At 40.2% G+C, this 19,417-nt stretch overlaps 1 long non-coding RNA gene across 1 annotated transcript in view; it reads right to left on the bottom strand.

Annotated features, from left to right (window-relative positions):
- Positions 1-13,354, bottom strand: part of LOC144319315 (uncharacterized) — a 31,425-nt gene extending 18,071 nt beyond the window's left edge. The window contains exons 1-4 of the long non-coding RNA XR_013385180.1: positions 13,064-13,354; positions 12,500-12,610; positions 5,108-5,240; positions 1,308-1,413 (exon numbers count right to left, since the gene is read on the bottom strand). This is a non-coding gene — a long non-coding RNA (uncharacterized LOC144319315). The remainder of the gene's footprint in view (positions 1-1,307; positions 1,414-5,107; positions 5,241-12,499; positions 12,611-13,063) is intronic.
- Between the last annotated feature and the right edge of the window lie 6,063 nt (positions 13,355-19,417).

The raw sequence follows: 19,417 nt of genomic DNA, 5'->3' as shown, positions 1-19,417 counted from the left end.
CTCTCTCTGTCTCTCTGTGACTATCATAAATAAACAAAAATTAAAAAAAAATAAAAAAAAAAAAAAAAAAAAAAAACTAAAATAGGGCAGCCCTGGTGGCTCAGCGGTTTAGCGCCACCTTCAGCCCCAGGTGTGATCCTGACGACCTGGGATGGAGTCCCATGTCAGGCTCCCTGCAAGGAGCCTGCTTCTCCCTCTGCCTGTGTCTCTGCCTCTGTGTGTGTGTGTGTGTGTGTGTCTCATGAATGAATGAATGAATGAATGAATAAATAAAATAGAGATTTGAAGTAGTGCAGGTCCCTTCAGACTTTCTTATCTATAGGAATAATGGTATAGTCTGTAAGCCACTTGGAATTATCTCAGAAAGATGCTGTTAGCAAATATGAGTAAAGTTGCTAAATATTTTCAGTTTGATTTGTTAGCCTATTAAAAGGTTTGATAGGCCATGCCTCAGTTTCCTCGTAATAAGTATTATGGGTTATTTTTATTTATGATTGATTTTGTCTTTGAATATTTATTCTATCATGTGACATACATAAATGTTATAAGGAAGTAAATTTGCCTGAGCCCATTAATAACAGCAGAGCAAGTCAAATTTCGACAAATGTGAAGGTCATGGTTGCCTAAGATCATTTTTTAAAACACAGACTTCAAAACATAAAAATAAAAAAATTAATAAAACGGACTTCCTTTTTCTATCTGTTCTGTCTTCAGAGATGCCAATCCTTTGTAAAGAACATGAACAAAACATCAAGGTATATTTCCATCTCTGCAGGATAGTTTTCACTTCACTGAAACCTAATACATAGATTTTGTGTAGAATATTCTAAAATTATTGGGGTGCCTACATTAACATTTAATCAGTTTTTTAAATTGTTTTTTTCATTGAAAATTATTTTTTTCATAATATGCTGTATTTTACAAAGTTTGCAACATTTCAAAGAATTTTCCTCTCCGTATGAATAGTCTTTTTTCTCCTTAGTTACGTAATAAGTGGAACTATGCGAAAGAAGCCACTGGTTTAAAAATACATGGCAATATAAAAGGCTTTTGTTTTCGTTTGCTTTGAGGAAATTCAATATAGTGGTGTAGCAAGGTTGGCAGGGGTGCTCTTAGAGAGAAAAGGAGGCCCCCATGCCCCACTTTCAAGTGTTTGAAACTGAACTTGTATTCTAGGCCATGTACTATGTGTGGCGGTTAGGTCCTTGAATTAGAATATTTTGCATAGACGAAGAGAGCCCTTTTTATTAAAGGAAGTGTTTCGTAATATATATGGGAAACAAAAATAAGGTGGAGGCAATTGGTACCGCACTGTGATGTCGGACTGCTAGTGCCAGATTCTTCATGTCCCAAAACACGGTAGTCTTTGGTGGTTGGATGAGGGATAATTTCAGCCCTCTGTTGGCATTGACACTATGAAAGGAAAATACAAAGTGAGTATGGTTATTTTGATGCACTCTGTTAACAAAGACATACAGATTACCTCTCCACATCTGGTTCACTGTCAAGTGACTCATCATTTTTGGCTACTATGCTAATTATACATGTCTATATCACCACAACGGAGCTCGAAAATCATCATGGCTAAAAAAAAAAAAAAAAAAAAAAAAGGAATATAGTGGTTTCATTCTTAAAAAATAGAAAGTGGCATTGATTTTTTTTTTTTTTTTTTTTTTTTGTACGCAGAGGAGCTTGGTCATTATGATGAGAGATGGCAGCAGGAAAATGTTCACCTTTAGCCCAGGAGGCTGACTGATAGCCTGCATATTTCCCATGAGGATCAAATACGGCTGATTGCAAAATTCTGAAAGGGTCTCATGATTGCTCGTGTTTCTCACACATAGTTAATATTCAACTGAATGATAAGCACCAGAGAAATCTTGCAAAAGTAGTTTTACGAGTACAAATTCGAAGAAGACATTTATGGTCTAGTACTCCCTGAACGTCCCCTCGCCCTGGAGCACTAAGTGGATAACCACCAGCTCCATACAGTGGAAGTGTAGCTCTTTCTGCCCCCACCCTCCCACCCCTAGCTCTTTCTATCCCCCTGCTACTCCTAGCATACAATGTCTCAAGAATCCTTTCTTACCAGTAATGTTCCCCAACTCTGCAATAATTGTATCTAAAATGGTCCTATTATCCAAGTTACTCCTTTAATAATTGGAAGTTCAGAAGCTGGTTGTCTAAGTGATCCTTCAAAACTCTTACCAAGGAGGAAGAACAAAGTCAACACAGTTGAGTATTTAATAATGGGCAATAGAAGAGGTGACTTTTCTCTCTGAAAAAGTCGAGGCTCTCTTGCTATCCCAGCATCAGAAGAATTAGCCGGTCTGTCAGGTGCACCAATATACTTCTTTAGTATCTTAGATAAAACCTAATAGTTTTCAACAGTTTTCAACTAACAGAATATCACAAGAATGGAGACCTCTCTTTTGAACACTTGAAGACATCTAACATGGATGAGTATGTAGAATTTCCCATCAGTTGTGCTATAGTCAGATTCTCCATTGCCTTTTCAGAAATGCTCCACTCTGCCACGAGAGGGCACTATGGGCACACTGGGCAGAGAGAGAGCCAAAGGCTTTTTAAGTACATCTGCATCTTTTTTTTTTTTTAAGATTTCATTTATTTATTCGTGAGAGACACACACAGAGAGAGGCAGAGACACAGGCAGAGGGAGAAGCAAGCTCCATGCAGGGAGCCCGTACATCTGCCTCTTGTTCTTGGTTTTTTTTCAGAAGAAACAAAACTAGCCAGTGTGGGTAGGAAGATCAGAGCCTGGGGATAGGTTGCTGCAGCACTTCTGTGCAACTTCCAGCTTTTTTTTTTTTTTTTTTTTTTTTTTTTTTTAAGAAAGATATAGGAGGATAGGGGGTCAGCAGAGGGAGAGAAAAAGAAACTTAAGCCCAGTGCTAAACTGACCAGGGCTGGGCTGCCTGGGTGGCTCAGCGATATGGTGCCTGCCTTCAGCCCAGGGTGTGATCCTGGAGACCCGGAATTGAGTCCCTCCTCGGGCTCCCTGCAAGGAGCCTGCTTCTCCCTCTGCCTGTGTCTCTGCCTCTCTCTCTCTCTCTCTCTCCCTCTCTCTCCTTTCTCTCTCTGTGTTTCTCATGAATAAATAAATTAAAAATATTTTTAAAAAATAAAATAAACTGACCAGGGCTGGATCTCACAATCTGAAATCATGACCTGAGCCAAAACTGGGAGGCTTAACCAACTGAGCCACCCAGACACCCCTAACTTCAAACTTGTTTATGATGTGCCTAGTCATCTCAGCCCAGAGCAAAGCCTGAGTTCAGCCTTGATTCAGATGGGAACACACAGTGTAATAATGATTGAATGATTGTTGTTAGAGGTTGCTGGCAATGTCGACAAGGAATTCAGAATTGAGGGGAAAAAAAAAACTGAGGAGAGGTCTCTGTGTTTGAGACAGTCCACTGCAACAAAAATCAGAACAAGGGGCACCTAGGTGGCTCAGCAGTTTAGCGCCACCTTCAGCCCAGGGGGTGATCCTGGAGACCCGGGATCGTCCCATGTCAGGCTCCCTGCGTGGAGCCTGCTTCTCCCTCTGCCTGTGTCTCTCTATCTCTCTGTCTCTCTGTCTCTCTGTCTCTCTCTCTCTGTGTCTCTGATGAATAAATAAATAAAATCTTTTTTAAAAAATCAGAGCAAGCCTGGGAGTCAGAAAACCTTTTCATTCTCAGCTATACCAATTTCTGAGTAACTTTGTACACAGTAAGAGGAGGAACCAAGTTCTATATATAAATATTTTGTTTGAAAGAATAGATTCATACTTTTTATGCATAGTATGTTTAAGGATTTTACTCCAGGGGTGTCTGGTCTGCTCAGTGGTAAACATCTGACTTGATCTCAGGTTCATGAGTTCAAGTGTCACACTGGGTATAGAGATCACTAAAAAAAAATAAACTAATATTTATTATATTAATATTTATTTTTTTAAAGATTTATTTATTTATTCATGAGAGACACATAGAGAGAGAGGCAGAGACATAGGCAGAGGGAGAAGCAGGCTCCCCACAGGGAGCCTGATGTGGGACTCGATCCAGGATCCCGGGATCATGCCCTGAGCCGAAGGCAGATGCTCAACCACTGAGCCACCCAGGCGTCCCTTAATATTTATTTTTAATATTTATATTAATATTTTAAAATGTAATGTTAAAATAATTCAAGCTAACTGAATTTAATATCTAGCAGACAACAGAGAGCAATGGCTAATGTTCTTGGAGAAATTTTAAAAGTTGTGCATATTTGATTCAATACTTGAGACTCTTCTAAAAGCAGACCTGGAATGTCTCAAGATAAAAATGTCCAGGAACACCTGGGTGGCTCAGCGGTTGAGCAGCTGCCTTCGGCCTGGGGCATTATCCTGGAGTCCTGGGATCAAGTCCCATGTCGGGCTCCCTGCATGGAGCCTGCTTCTCCCTCTGCCTATGTCTATGCCTCTCTCTTTCTGTGTCTCTCATGAATAAATAAATAAAATCTTTAAAAATATATTTTTAGGGATGTCTGGGTGGCTCAGCGGTTGAGCGTCTGCCTTCGGCTCAGGGCATGATCCCAGGATCCTGGATCGAGTCCCGCATCGGGCTCCCTGCATGGAGCTTGCTTCTCCCACTGCCTATGTCTCTGCCTCTCTGTGTGTGTGTCTCTCATGAATAAATAAATAAATCTTTAAAAATATATTTTAAAAAAAAGATAAAAATGTCCAGCTTTCCAAAGGCAGAATTTTATAAGGGGGAAAACATCTATATTGATGAATTGTTCAAAATATTAAAGAAAATATACAGGAGGTAGCTGATACATAATACAGGGTCTGTTTTTCTGTTTTTAAATAACATTATGAGTGATGCCTACAGTTAAAGTAGCTCTCTCTAGCTCTTATATTGAACCTGGAAACAGCAGGACCATGTCATGTCCAGGTACATCACACTGGCATGTCTATAAGGAAGACAAATCCTGCTCCAAAGAGCCATGAAGAGTTACACAGATCTTACTACCTTTGGGTCTCTTGAAAAGGCAGCAGAAGATGGAATTTCATTGCATGACACAGAGCAAATCATCATAAACATCTTCCTTAGCAAACACTTACCATTCCAGCCTTTCTTCTCAATTCTCCTCATTCTTGTCTTTGCCTGGGTGGTTCCTCGTGCCTGCTTCTGTAGAATACTCAGCTTTCCTCGTTGGTACATCTTTTCCATTTCCGCTCTCAACCAAAGATATCCCTTGGAAAGTGAAAGAAGAAGACAGACTATATTTTTATGTCCGGCACATAAGAAGTGATGGGAATAACATACTGCCAAAAAAAGAAGGGAAAGAACAGGAGAGAAAGAGTACTTCTTCTAAGAGATGCTTTGTGAAATGATGCTTGCTTTTGTTCGATTTGACATCAGCCAAATTTGACAATATCTGGCCCAATCACATTCCCAAAATCACAAATAAAATCAACAAACTCTTTGACCTGGTAGAGATCAACAAGTTGAAATCCCACATTTTACAGATCAGAAGGCTGAGACCGAGAGAGGGACTGGATTCTCCAAAGTTCTTCCACTGGTCACAGAGCTGGGTCCAGAACCCAAATCCATCCACCTTGACCTCCTTTGTCCATTACAGTACACTGCTTTGAGCTCAGTTTTTATTCTGAGCTTAGTTTCTTTTTAGCATACACATTAAATTGAGGTCTTCCTTCCAGAAAAGCCAAAATCTTAAAACAGAAATAAAATAATCTGGGGCATCTGGGTGGCTCAGTGGTTGAGCATATGCCTTTGGCTCAGGGCATGATCCTGGGGTTTTGGGATAGAGTCCAGTATCAGGCTCCCCACAGGTAGCCTGCTTCTCCCTCTGCCTGTGTCTCTCTGTGTCTCTCATGAATGAATAAATAAAATCTTAAAAGAAAAAAAAGAAATAAAATCATCTTTCTTAGAATCTTCTTCCCCCATTGCAATTATAGAAATACTTTTCTGCCTATATGCAGAGTAAATAATCAGTATTAAAGTATTATTGGTGCAAACATATTTATCTGATTGATAAACTATAAATATTTCAGAATATAGTATTAATATTTTTATAAAAGTGATTTTTGCAAATATTAGAAAAACTGTAGGTAAGTAACATTATATTTGTTTGTTTGTTTATTTTAATTGGCTTCATTCATTTTTAAGTAAGCTCTATTTCAAAGTGGGGCTTGAACTCACAACTTCGATATCAAGAGTCACATGCTCTATTGACTGAGCCAGCCAGGCAACTCTATACTTGTTTATTTTACTCTACTTTTTTAGAGATTTACTTATTTGAAAGACAGAGTGAGCACACAGTAAGAGGGAGAAGAAGACTCCCTGGTGAGCAGGGAGCCCGATGGGGGCTCATTCCCAGGACCATGGAATCACGGCCTGAGCCAAAGGCAGACACTTAACCAACTGAGCCACCCCAGTGCCCCTATACTTGTTTATTTTAAATAAAACGAAAAAATAAATAAATAAATAAATAAATAAATAAATAAATAAATAAAATGCAACAGGGACACCTGGGTGGTGCAGTGCATTAGGTGTTCAATTGTTGGTTTTCAATCAGTTCATGATATCAGGGTCATGGGATTGAGCCTGCATCAGGCTCCATGCTCAGCAGGAACCTGCTTGAGATCCTCTCTCTTTTCATCTCCCTTTGCCCCCACCCCTGCTCATGTTCTCTCTCTCTCTAAAATAGTAAATAAATAAATATAACTTTTTAAAAATTTTTTTAAACTTTTTTTTAAAGGATGTATTTAAAATAAAACACAAATATAGAACTTTTCAAAACTTGAGATTTTTCTAATCATCTCTATTTCTGTGATAGGAAACATACAGAACTTTTTTTTTCTCTTTACCATTGATGGTTTTCTTCTCAGATCAGGTAAAACCTTTCATGAGACATACAAAATTCTGACTCGAATGCATTTTCAAGCACAGCTCTAGGCACTGGAGTTCAGTATGAGCAAGTCATTCTCTTGAGTGCCTCAGTTTAGTAAAACAATCTAGCCATGCTCACTCCTAGTTATTTAACCATCCCACCAACCAGAATAGTTTTGGCCATGCTCCTCACTATCATCTTTTTTTTCTTTTAAGATTTTTATTTTTAAGTTATCTCTACACCCAACATGGGGCTTGAGCTTACAACCCCGAGATCAAGAGCTGCACGCTCATGGGGCAGCCTGGGTGGCTCAGCAGTTTAGCACCACTTTCAGTCCAGGATGTGATCCTAGAGACCTGGAATCGAGTCCTACATCAGGCTTCCCTGTATGGAGCCTGCTTCTCTCTCTCTGCCTGTGTCTCTGCCTCTCTCTCTCTCTCTCTCTCTCTCTCTCTCCCTCTGTGTGTGTGTGTGTGTGTGTGTGTCTCTCATGAATAAATAAATAAAGTCTTAAAAAAAAAAAAAGAGTCACATGCTCTACCAACTGAGGTAGCCAAGGGCTCCTCTCACTGGCACCTTTTTTTTTTTTTTTTTTTTTTTAAAGATTTTATTTATTTATTTATTCATAGAGACAGAGAGAGAGGCAGAGACACAGGCAGAGGGAGAAGCAGGCCCCATGCAGGGAGCCCGACGTGGGACTCGATCCTAGGGTCTCCAGGATCAGGCCCGGGGCTGCAGGCGGCGCTAAACCGCTGCGCCACCGGGGCTGCCCTCACTGGCACCTTTTAAGTAACTCCACCAAAAACGTTTTACATTTTTCTTTCCCAGCAGAATAATAATAATAAAACAAAACAAAACAAAAAAAACAAAAAAAAAAAAAAAACAAAAAAAAAAACCTACTCCAACAATAATACCTCTACTTTATGAAACACAAATACATTTCCTTTTTATCAAAATATTGTTACAGAGAAGAATTATCTTAACATTCCTGGTGGCATACCTAAGATACAGAAATAGACAATTGTCAGAAATATTTTTTTTATTTTTTTTATTTTTTTAAAGATTTTATTTATTTATTCATGAGAGACAGAGAGAAAGAGGTAGAGACACAGAAGGAGAAGCAGGCTCTATGCAGGGAGCCTGACGTGGGACCCAATCCCAGGTTTCCAGGATCAGGGCCTGGGCTGAAGGCGGCGCTAAACCGCTGAGCCACCCGGGCTGCCCCAGAAATATTTTTTATCATAACTGCAGAAAGCAAGATGACTTTTTTTTTTTTCTTAAAACAAACAACAAACATATATAAGAATTATCTGCTCTGGGATGAGTATTACCATCTGCAAAAAGAAAGTTTAAATGGTATCATGGGGGATCCCTGGGTGGTGCAGTGGTTTGGCGCCTGCCTTTGGCCCAGGGCGCAATCCTGGAGACCCGGGATCGAATCCCATATCGGGCTCCCGGTGCATGGAGCCTGCTTCTCCCTCTGCCTGTGTCTCTGCCCCTCTCTCTCTCTCTCTCTCTGTGACTATCACAAAAAAAAAAAAAAAAAAAATTAAAAAAAAAAAAAAAAAAAAAGATGGTATCATGGGGGATCCCTGGGTGGCGCAGTGGTTTAGCGCCTGCCTTTGGCCCACGGCGCGACCCTGGAGACCCGGGATCGAATCCCATGTCGGGCTCCCGGTGCATGGAGCCTGCTTCTCCCTCTGCCTGTGTCTCTGCCCCTCTCTCTCTGTGTCTCTATGAATAAATAAATAAAATCTTTTAAAAATTAAAAAAAAAATAAAGAAGGTCTACTGGTATACAAGATTATTTATGATATATTTTAAGAAAAAAAGCATATAAAAATACATGTAAAATCCCTACTCATGTTTTTAAAGTTGTAAAGAATATATAACAAAAGTGTCCTGAAGATGCCCCTGGAATGGTAATCACATACATGGCATTTATTTTCTTCTCTATATTTTTGTGTGCTTTCTCTTTTTTTATTAAAGATTTTTATTTATTCATTCATGTGAGACACAGAGAGAGAGGCAGAGACACAGGCAGAGGGAGAAGCAAGCTCCATGCAGGGAGCCCGACGCAGAACTCAATCCCAGGACTCCAGGATCATGCCCTAGGCTGAAGGTGGCCCTAAACAGCTGAGCCACCCGGGCTGCCCTTTTGTGTGCTTTCTAAATTTTCTTTCTTTCTTTTTTTTAAAGATTTTATTTATTTATTCATGAGAGACACAGAGAGAGAAGCAGAGACACAGACAGAGGAGAAGCAGGCTCCATGCAGGGAGCCCGATGTGGGACTCGATCCCGGGACTCCAGGATCATGCCCTGAGCTGAAGGCAGATGCTCAACCGCTGAGCCACCCAGGCGCCCCTAAATTTTCTACAATAAACATGTAGTGCTCTTGTAGTTAAGAAGAAAATTCTGGGGCAATTGGCTGGCTCAGTCCACAGAGCATGAGACTCTTGATCTCAGGGTTGTAAGTTTGAGCCCCACGTTAAATGTGGAGATTACTTAAAAATAAAAATCTTTTTTAAAGTTTCTTTTCTGTCTTCCTTCTTTCTTTTCTTCCTTTCTTTCTATTTTTTAATGTAGGCCTTTCTCAATTGACTGTCCAAATGTGATAATGACATGAATTTAGGAGACAGTTTGCAACAGTGTTGCAGTTGTGTTCAGATCACACTTGCTGTTGCAGATGCATGCAGGCCATTTGTCATCCTTGGCTCTGGAGCTCAGCAGAGTTTCCTTTCCTTCTGTGGCACGCAATCCAAGGAGGACCGCCTCAGTGGGCTGGCCCAGAGCCACCAAGCCTTCCAAAACCCTGTTGGAGGAGCAGAAAGGCCAATTCCGCACTAACAGGCAGATGGTGAAACATCCTCTTGGCTCTTGTAAATTCAGCCATATTGGTGCAGACACAGCTGAAAAAAAGGCAAGCAAGTTCTGCAAGGCCAGGCAAAATTAGTCCAGGCAGTGTTGTGCCATGCCAGCTGGCATTTCCTGCCATGCCCTTAGCCAGTTCAGGGCTGAGAAACTAAGTGGATGATGTGCAAAAAAAGGCAGGCCGTGAACTGAGGACCTGGGCATCTCAACTGGTGAAGAGGTGGGCTCTGAGCCCTGTGACTGTGAAACCGTGACCCCAAAGGGTGAATGAGGTTGAAACTGTCCTCAACAAGACTCACTGGAATCCCCCCTCCTCCTTCACAGGAATGTGAAACTGATGAACCTTATCTTTTGGAGGCAAACAACAGGAAGAGCTCCAGGCAGCTTGGGCCAGTGTGAGCTTGACCACTGAATCACATCTGCACAGATGGACCATGGGGTGTCCACAGCTGTAATATTAAAATCTTTGCCCAAGGAGGAACACACGCCTCATTCACACAATATAGGATACATGTATAGGCATCTGTCCCAAGTACCCCTGCACAACCCTGTGCTGGCTTTTACCCGCAATGACAAAACTCTCCTTTCTGAACATTTATCTTAACCCTAAATAAAATAAATCTGCTCATCCTCACTCTGTGAGCCATGGCTTTGGAAGTTTTCCCCTGTGATCTCCTTCTTTTCTGCAAGTAAAGTTTCTTTTTTGTGACAACTCCACCTAGTGTAGTTTCTTATCTGTCACTTACCAAGGAGGGAACTCACTTGAGTTTAGCTGTCAGGAAGCAGAAAGAATTCCATATGACAGTGGAGTAGAGGGAGCTCTGGATTTCCCCATTCTAGTACGTATAATTATTCACTATACCATTTATTTAAGAGGATGTTTTTCACCAAGATTGAATTTTTTCCACTGCCTATAAAGCTTCTTAGCCCATTGTTTTTTGTTTGCTTGTTTTTAAAGACTTTATTTATTCATGAGAGAAAGAGGCAGAGACACAGGCAGAGGGAGAAGCAGGTTCCATGCAGGGAGCCTGATGTGGGACTCGATTCCGGGTCTCCAGGATCACGCCCTGGGCTGAAGGCGGCGCTAAACCGCTGAGCCACCCGGGCTGCCTTTTTAGGCCATTGTTATTTTTTTTTTAATGTTCTTTATTTTATTTTATTTATTTATGATAGGCACACAGTGAGAGAGAGAGAGAGAGAGAGAGGCAGAGACACAGACAGAGGGAGAAGCAGGCTCCATGCACCGGGAGCCTGACGTGGGATTCGATCTTGGGTCTCCAGAATCACGCCCTGGGCCAAAGGCAGGCACCAAACCGCTGCGCCACCCAGGGATCCCTAACCCATTGTTATTAAACAGCCTGCTTCTCCCTCTGCCTGTGTCTCTGCCTCTCTCTCTCTCTCTGTGTGACTACCATAAATAAAAATTAAAATAAATAAATAAATAAACAGCGCGTTTACTATATAATAGGGAGCAATGCAGGTTTGGGTTAAAAGCTTGAGACAGAATCAGAGAGTTCTAGTTAAATCTGAACTCTCTCATTTGGTAACAGGATAATATTGGAAAAATTACTTAAATTTGGTGTCAGTTTCCTTACCTGTAAATTAATAATAATAGTAGAACCTATTTCCTAGGGTGTGTCCGTGCCTCTTTCTCTCTCTGTCTCTCAAGAATAAATAAATAAATAAATAAATAAATAAATAAATAAATAATCTTTTAAAAATATAGAAAGTGTAAAAATAATTTTGTTATTAGCTTAACAAAGCACAAAATCTTAGAATTTTTTAAAATAAAATCTTAAAAAATAAAATAAAATCTTAGATTTGTAAAGGGACCTTAGAAAGAACCAATTTCAGTCCTTTCATGTTACATAAGGCAACTATGAGTCAAAGAGGTTGAGTATAGCCTTGGGACCCCTAAGAGCCATTTTATTTTCTTTATATATGCCAATAATTAAAAAAAAATTTTTTTTATTTATGATAGGCACACAGTGAGAGAGAGAGAGGCAGAGACATAGGCAGAGGGAGAAGCAGGCTCCATGCACCGGGAGCCCGATGTGGGATTCGATCCCGAGTCTCCAGGATCGCGCCCTGGGCCAAAGGCAGGCGCCAAACTGCTGCGCCACCCAGGGATCCCTATGCCAATAATTAATTAGAAAATGTAATGTGCTTTCCTGAGAAACAAACAAAAAAAAATGTTTTCCTAAATCATGTGGAAATTATTTCTATGATTTCTATTGTTTTGAATCGTTTATTTGCTTCTTATTGAAATTTCACTGTCACTTCAGAAAGTCTTTCCAAAAAGAATCTGGCATTTTGGCTAAATAACCCACTTGATCTTTGTTGCAGCTTCTTTGCCAAATCCATTGTGATTGCTCCAAATAAGCTTCGAATCTCCCTTTCTGTTGTGTCTCTTCTATGTAGCCTGTTTTCTCTGTTTTTCTAGCCACTTTTGGCTAGTGAAAAAAAATACTTTCAACTTTAGACGAGCCAAGTTTGATTCATTGACTCCAATCAAATACCTTCTCTGGAAATCAAGACTCTGGATATGTAAGTGTGCAGGGCAACAAGACAGAAGAAAAGGGCACTCACAGAGAATAGAGAGAAAGCAGACTAACATTTATCCCGTGCTTTCCATATGCACATGGACTCCCCTAATCTTCATAACAACCCTATGAATTACATAATACTATTCTAAAGGTAAAAAAGCTAAGTGCTAGAGAGCAACTTGCCTGAAGTCACACAGCCAGGAAATGATGGAGTTGAAATTTGAACCTTTCCAGTAAACCAGCCACACTCTTGCCCACTCATGGCATTCACGACATTCAATTGATGTCATACCTCTTGATGTAAAACAAACAAAAAACCAACAATGAACAAAATGAAACAAAACGAAAACCCAATTCTTACAAGATGGTATAGTCATACATTTGGAGAAAAGAAATCCATTATGCAATTCACTAAAAAGCACACCAAATGTCTAAGGGGTATTACCAATACATTGTGCTTCAATTGTTAAGACTCATCCCAAGTAAGGTAAATGATGCATTAGTCCTTCCTAATAAGATTTTCTTATATTATTATGTGTTATGATTCTTGTATCACAAGACAGGAACTTAATGGATGAAGACAAAGAAAAATTGTATAGATTTTATTTCCATAAAAACTTTTCTTTAAATCCAATCTCCTTGTAATTGATCAAATCGTTTTTGTAGCCTTTTTGAGGTTAAAGGGTTTGTGTTCTCCTTCACCTCCCTCCTCTGGCTCTTTTTCAAGCATTTTTCCAGTCCACTTACAGTTCAGAACAGATGTAGATGCTGGCCTGCTCCCAGAATCTTGCTGCTAAATCATGACTCCACCATTCCCCGTGGACTGAGTAGTGCCAAAGTAGAAAATGACTTCAGCGCACAGCAGAATCTGTGTTGCTGCCAATCCGGTTTAAGCCCAAAGGAAGCAATTCTATTTGCAGCACTATTTTTTTTTTTAAATTTCCAGTTTATGCCAAGAAGGTATAGTACATCACATTTTTGATGATTTATACAGTACATCTTAAGGCCTGTCTCTCCCCTACGGCCTCAAAATTGTCATTTGTCAATTCCCCAGACTGGAAGAGCAGCAAAAAAAAAAAAAAAAAAAAAAAGCAATCTTCAGAACATTGGAGATACGCAGATTAACAGGAACTCAACAAGAAAATAAAATGGATTTCTAAAAAAAAAAAAAAAAACCCTCAAAACTGCAATTCATTTAAAATACGAATACAGTTAGAGCATATGACCCGGAAGATTAATACAGGATAACTCTGGGTTACTTACATGTAATAATGTCAACTGTATCATTTCCCCATCACTGTTGGGTATAGGAAGCTGTACTATGTTGATAAAGAGCAGATGAGAAAGGGAACAGCTGTCAGTAACTTAGCCCTTTATGATGGCAAAACAGCTCCAGAAAACCCTGAGCTCACAAAACTACAGTATGCAGCAAAAACAAAGGGACCTGGAAGCCTGGGTGGCTCAGCTGTTTCCCCGCCTGCCTTTGGCCCACGGCATGATCCTGGGGTCCCAGGATCAAGTCCCATTATCGGGCTCCCTGCATGGAGCCTGCTTCTTTCTCTGCCTGTGTCTCTGCCTCTCTCTCTCTGTGTCTCACATGAATATATAAATAAAATCTTTAAAAAAAATAACAACACAAAAACAAAGCAACCAGAAAGTACTGTTAAAACTTTCAATTCCAGAAACATCTGGACAATATCCAATACATAACGGCCTTGACTAGGTGCAGCTGAACATGTTGATTACATTTCAGGCAGCAGTACCAAGTGGTATCCTGATGACAAATTTGGGACTTCAAAGAACCTGTCTCTTCAGGGTTCCTTTTTTCACTTGCTTCAATATATTTAGGTTTTTAGAGCTCTGACATTTCCCCAAACAGGCTTATTGACCTCATTCATTTATGCTTTCACCAAACATGTGTGGAGCTCCTAGTAGGGCCAGGCATCCTCTGAGGCACTGGCATGGAGTACTAAGAAAGACCAGATCCCTGCTATTATGAAGCATCCATTCCAGACTCACACTTCTTATGTTACCAACAAGCAAATTTTAAGCATGTGACCTAGTTCATCACTGTAGGAAATACTCAGTCCCCTCAAATTGTAACTGGGACACAAGAATGCAAGATCACCTGACTCCGGGGGCCGAAACAGAGAGGGTTCAGCCACTTGCTACTGACAAAATGTAAAGGCAGAGAGACAATGGTGGTGAAATAAGAAAGGAATTTTAGTCAGGCCAACACCAGGAAGACAGTGAGCCAGCATCTCAAAGATGGTCTCTAAAGTGCTGAAAATGCTTCTAGGTTTATATAAGGAAAATGTGGGACACAGGTGAGTGGGTATGTGCAGGTGGGCAGTAAAGATCAGGTGGATCTTTGTCTTGGGGTCAATCATGCAGGGTCTTGCTGGCTCAGGGCCATTTTTGTTGCTTGACTAGGTAGTTTCAGTTCCCATCACAGGATGCTTTGCCCTCAGAGTCTTTTGCTGGAGTTAAGAGATAAGCTGGAAAGAACTTAATCAATTAGAAAGTACAGACTGAGGTCAAAATGGAGTTGATGTCTTCTTTGAAAGTGTCATTTTAAGGTGAATATGTTTTACCGCCAATAATTTTTCTTCTTCAAGGGATCCCTTCATTTTTTTTTAGCCAGAAAACATATAGTCTTAAATGGCAGTAAAAACAATCAATGAGAACTTGGAACTTTCAGAAAGGTCATTTATTACTACACACAGTGCTAAACTTGCCCTACCCTAAAATCTCCACAGATTGAAAACATAAGAATCCAAAGAGATATACACCCACCAGTGGGGCATACTGGTCTTTGACTTAAATAACTCTCAAGAAATGACTTGTTAGTTTTATTAACATTTGATTAACTTTGACAAATCAGCACAAAGGATTCAATGCAATGACCTGTCTTAACAGGAAGCCAAAGCAAAAGGAAGAGAAAATAAAATGTAACAGAAGGGGAGCAAAATATGCTACTCCCAAAATATGCCTCTTTGGCAAAAAGATTATTTTAGGCTGATTAGTTTTGAGAAGCCACAGATGTAGGAGTAGAAGCTGCCCTTTTTTGAGGGACATTTACATTTATAAGGAAAATCTCCATTTATAAGGGTGTCTTCCTCTCCATATTAGGAAGAGAAGAAAGTATCCAAATCCCTAGGAACTTATCAATGGAAAAGGTCTGATTGAAATCTTCATAACAAGCCTACCCTTTGTTTACTGTGCTTTTCCTGGTAACTTTTCATAATTAGTTTCCCTGACCTACCCAAACATTGTTCTTTTGTCATTAGCTAATGATAGTATTTAAGGTGGTGGCTTGGCTATTTTCGGGAGTTACTCAGTCTTCCTGGTCTCTGCATGTATTCAGGAGGTATATATATTACACTTCCATTTGTTTTTCTCTTGTTAATCTGCCTTTTGTTACAAGGGAGTGCTGGGGAGGAAAAATAATTTTCCCTCCACCCTTCTAAGTTCTTAGCTAAGACCTGCCCTTGCCCCCCAACCTTAAATAGCATCTTCAGCGAAAGACAAAAGAAAAATGTAGGAGGTAGGAAGCCATTTATGGGAGGTCACCAGGAAAAGCATTGTAAACAAGGGTAGGGTTGTCATGCAGATTTAAATGATGTGTTCTCTATTGATGAAAGTTTCCAGAATTGTAGTCCTCCTCTCCCTGGTATAGAGGGAGACACCCTCACAAAGGGCAATGTCCCATATAAATGTAAATATCCCTTACAAAAGAGTAACTTCTTCTTGTTTTCAGAATTTGTCTTGTGTCTGCTGTTTCTTAAACATAACCAGCTGAAGAGGCATATTTTAGGATGACATATTTACTCCTCTTTGAGGGTCTCAGCTAAGAACCTAGAAGAGTAGTGAAAAAATATTTTTCTACCTCTTATTAAGGATATCGAACTAAAGTCTATCTTTTTCTTTTTTCTTTTCTTTTCTTTTCTTTTTTCTTTTCTTTTTTTTTTTTTTAGGATTGTATGTATTTGACAGAGAGAGAGAGCACAAGCAGGGGGGAGCAGCAGGCAGAGGGAGAGAGAGAAGCCGACTCTCCACAGAGCAGGAGGCCCAACATGGAGCATCCCTAAAGTGTAATAGATGAGAAAACTAAGCCTCCTAAGAGGTAAACTAACTGGCTCCTAAACACAAAATTAGAGTAAGGGAAGGGGGGCGGGGGTGGTGCCTGTGTGGCTCAGTTGGTTAAGCATCTGCCTTCTGCTTAGGTCATGATCTCAGGGTCCTGGAATCAAGCGCCATATCAGGCTTCCTGCTCTTGGGGCTGGGGAGTGTCTTTCTCTCCCCATTTCTCATGCTTGTTCAGATAAATAAATAAAGTCTTTAAAAATAGAGTAAAGGAAGAAGATCCTTGGGGTTGGAGGAGGTCTATAAGACAATGATGATCATTGGATTTCAGCTATCAGGAATGGCTCTCTTCCTCCAAATGTGGAAAAAGCTTTAAAAAAAATCGGGGGAGAGTGGCCAGGAGCCAAGCTTCAGGTGGAAGCAACAGGAAGCAGCAGCAAATTCAATGTCATTGTGGCCATTGCAAATGGCAAAAGGTGAGGAACCAGCATGGCCTGGCAAATACAAATGTACCTAGGAGTGCAGGAAGACAGAAATTGGGATCTTAGACTCTAGGGTGCAATAATGGCCCTAATGCAGGACTTGGGGGACTGTGTTCTTCAAGATCTCTGAGTTTAGTATAAGAAACAGACTAATTGTACTATGTGAGAAAAGGGCACAGGAGTCAAAATGAGAAACATGGTCAGCCCAAGGAATGATATGATTAAATCTGTCAAAAAACATAGACTTCATATAGGAGGGTATATGCTGGGTACTGAGGTATAAATAGGAATTTTCCATGTTGACAAGTGGTAAAGATCACAGCATTCCAAATTAGTGAAAACTCAAGCACAAAAGTAAAGAAGTATGATTATGTATTATGGCTGAAGCTTAAACATCAAGGAAGAAAAATAGGAGATGAGTCTGAAGAAATAGGTAAGCCAGGGAAGTGTTTTGTTTTGAAAATCATTTCAAACTTACAAAAAGTTGCAACAATAAAAAAGAGTACATAAAACACTTGTGTACCATTTATCCAGATTTGTCTCTCTCTCTCTCTCTATCTTTTTTTTTTTTTTTAAGATTTTTTACTTATTGGGCAGCCCGGGTGGCTCAGCGGTTTAGCGCCGCCTTCAGCCCGGTGCAGGATCCTGGAGACCCGAGATCGAGTCCCATGTCAGGCTCCCTTCATGGAGCCTGCTTCTCCCTCTGCCTGTGTCTTTGCCTCTCTTTCTCTCTCTCTCTCTCTGTGTGTCTCTCATGAATAAATAAAATCTTTAAAAAAATGATTTTTTACTTATTTATTTGCAAAAGAGAGTGTATGCACCTGCTGAGGAAGGGGCAAAGGGACAAGCAGACTCCAAGGACCCTGACATCATGACCTTAGCCAAAGTTAGGTGCTTAACTGACTGAGCCATCCAGGTGCCCAAACTTGTCTATTGTTAACATTTTGTCCCATTTTCTTTATCATTCTCTTTCTCGTTGTACACACAAACAAAATACTTTTTGACTCCCTTTGAGAGGAGCCAAATACAGCCATTGCCGTGATTTTGTTCATCCAAGAACATAATCGGATTTGTATTTTAAAACAGTAGCTCCTAGAGGGAGGTTGACTTTCAGGAAGACATTGTGGAGGTCTGGAAGTAAAATAACGAGTGATTAAATGAAGGATCCATCTGTGGCGATGAGGAGGAGTAGATTCAAGAGAAGAATAAGTGTTACCAGTTGGACGCAGTATCTGAGAAACAGGGAAGACGAGGGTGGAACCTGGGATTAGGACTGGGTAATTGAGTGATAAAATCCTGCCAAGACAAGAGAATGATGATGATAACACAGCAACATGAATCACTGACATATATTAGATGCTAATTATACACTAAAATTTTTTCCAAAAGCTTTAGATTTTAGGGGCCCAGAGCAGGCCACCCGAAGAAGGGCCACTTTAGCAGGAACATTATGAATTAAAAGTAATCAAAACCCAGCAGATTTAGGAGATACTCTTTACTCCCGTCTCAACTGCTTGCCTAAATCAAGAAGACAGCTATTTATTTTTTAAGATTTTATTTATTTATTCATGAGAGACACAGAGAGAGAAGCAGGCTCACTACAGAGAGCCCTATGTGGGACTCGATCCCATGACCCTGGGGATCACAACCTGAGCCTAAGGCAGACGCTCTACCACTGAGCCACCCAGGGGTCCCCAGAAGACAGCTATTAACAGAGATTCCTCTTTACCTAAAACACTTACCTACATAATAGAGCAATCTTTGTTTTCCAAACATCTCTCACCTTCCCCTAATGGTTTCCTTAGGCCCCTACCCTTCTCCTTAGCCTAGTGTCAAGTTTATTTAATTTCAAACTTCCCCAGAAATGTAGTCTAACTGTAGTCAGTGAGTCAGTGCCAGCCAGTGAGTGCCACAAGGGCCCTCCCCATACCCTGAAGACAAGGTCATCTGCATAAGACCCCTTGCTTTTTCCCTAAGGGAAAGCCAGCTTGCCCCAAATAGTCCTTTTCTTTTGCTCACAACTTTCTTGCCCCGCCCTCCTTCTATGAAAATACTACTCGCTAGACAGGATGCTGCCTCATTCCTGAATCCCTTAATGAAGCCAATTAGACCTTTCACACTTATTCTGTTGAATTTTTATTATTTAACAATACATATTACATCAATATAGCTTTAGCTCTGCAGAAGAGAGTTAAACCCCAAATATCAAAGAGCCAAAGATGCCTTCAATTATAAATTTATCTCATTATGAGGCAAATTAGATATGGAAACGATAAATCCATTTCATTTCTCTCTTTTTTTCATTTCTACTTTAATATTCAAAATGGTTTTAAACACCTGAGATGGCAATCGGTATTTCCCAGGCGCCCTCTTGTGGCTTGGCTTAGCGATTCCCAAATTTATCGGATGGACAGTATCTACCTGGAGAACTTTATGAAAATAGTTTCCAAGGCCTCATCCACAAGCGACCAGAACAGGGTAAAAGGAGACCTATCTATCTATTTTTTGTATTTTGTAAAGGTTTTATTTACTT

The sequence above is a fragment of the Canis aureus genome, chromosome 1 (genome assembly GCF_053574225.1).
Source record: "Canis aureus isolate CA01 chromosome 1, VMU_Caureus_v.1.0, whole genome shotgun sequence".
NCBI lineage: Eukaryota > Metazoa > Chordata > Mammalia > Carnivora > Canidae > Canis > Canis aureus.
The sequence above is the reverse complement of the archived record's forward strand: the minus strand, read 5'-3'. Positions and strand labels throughout refer to the sequence as shown.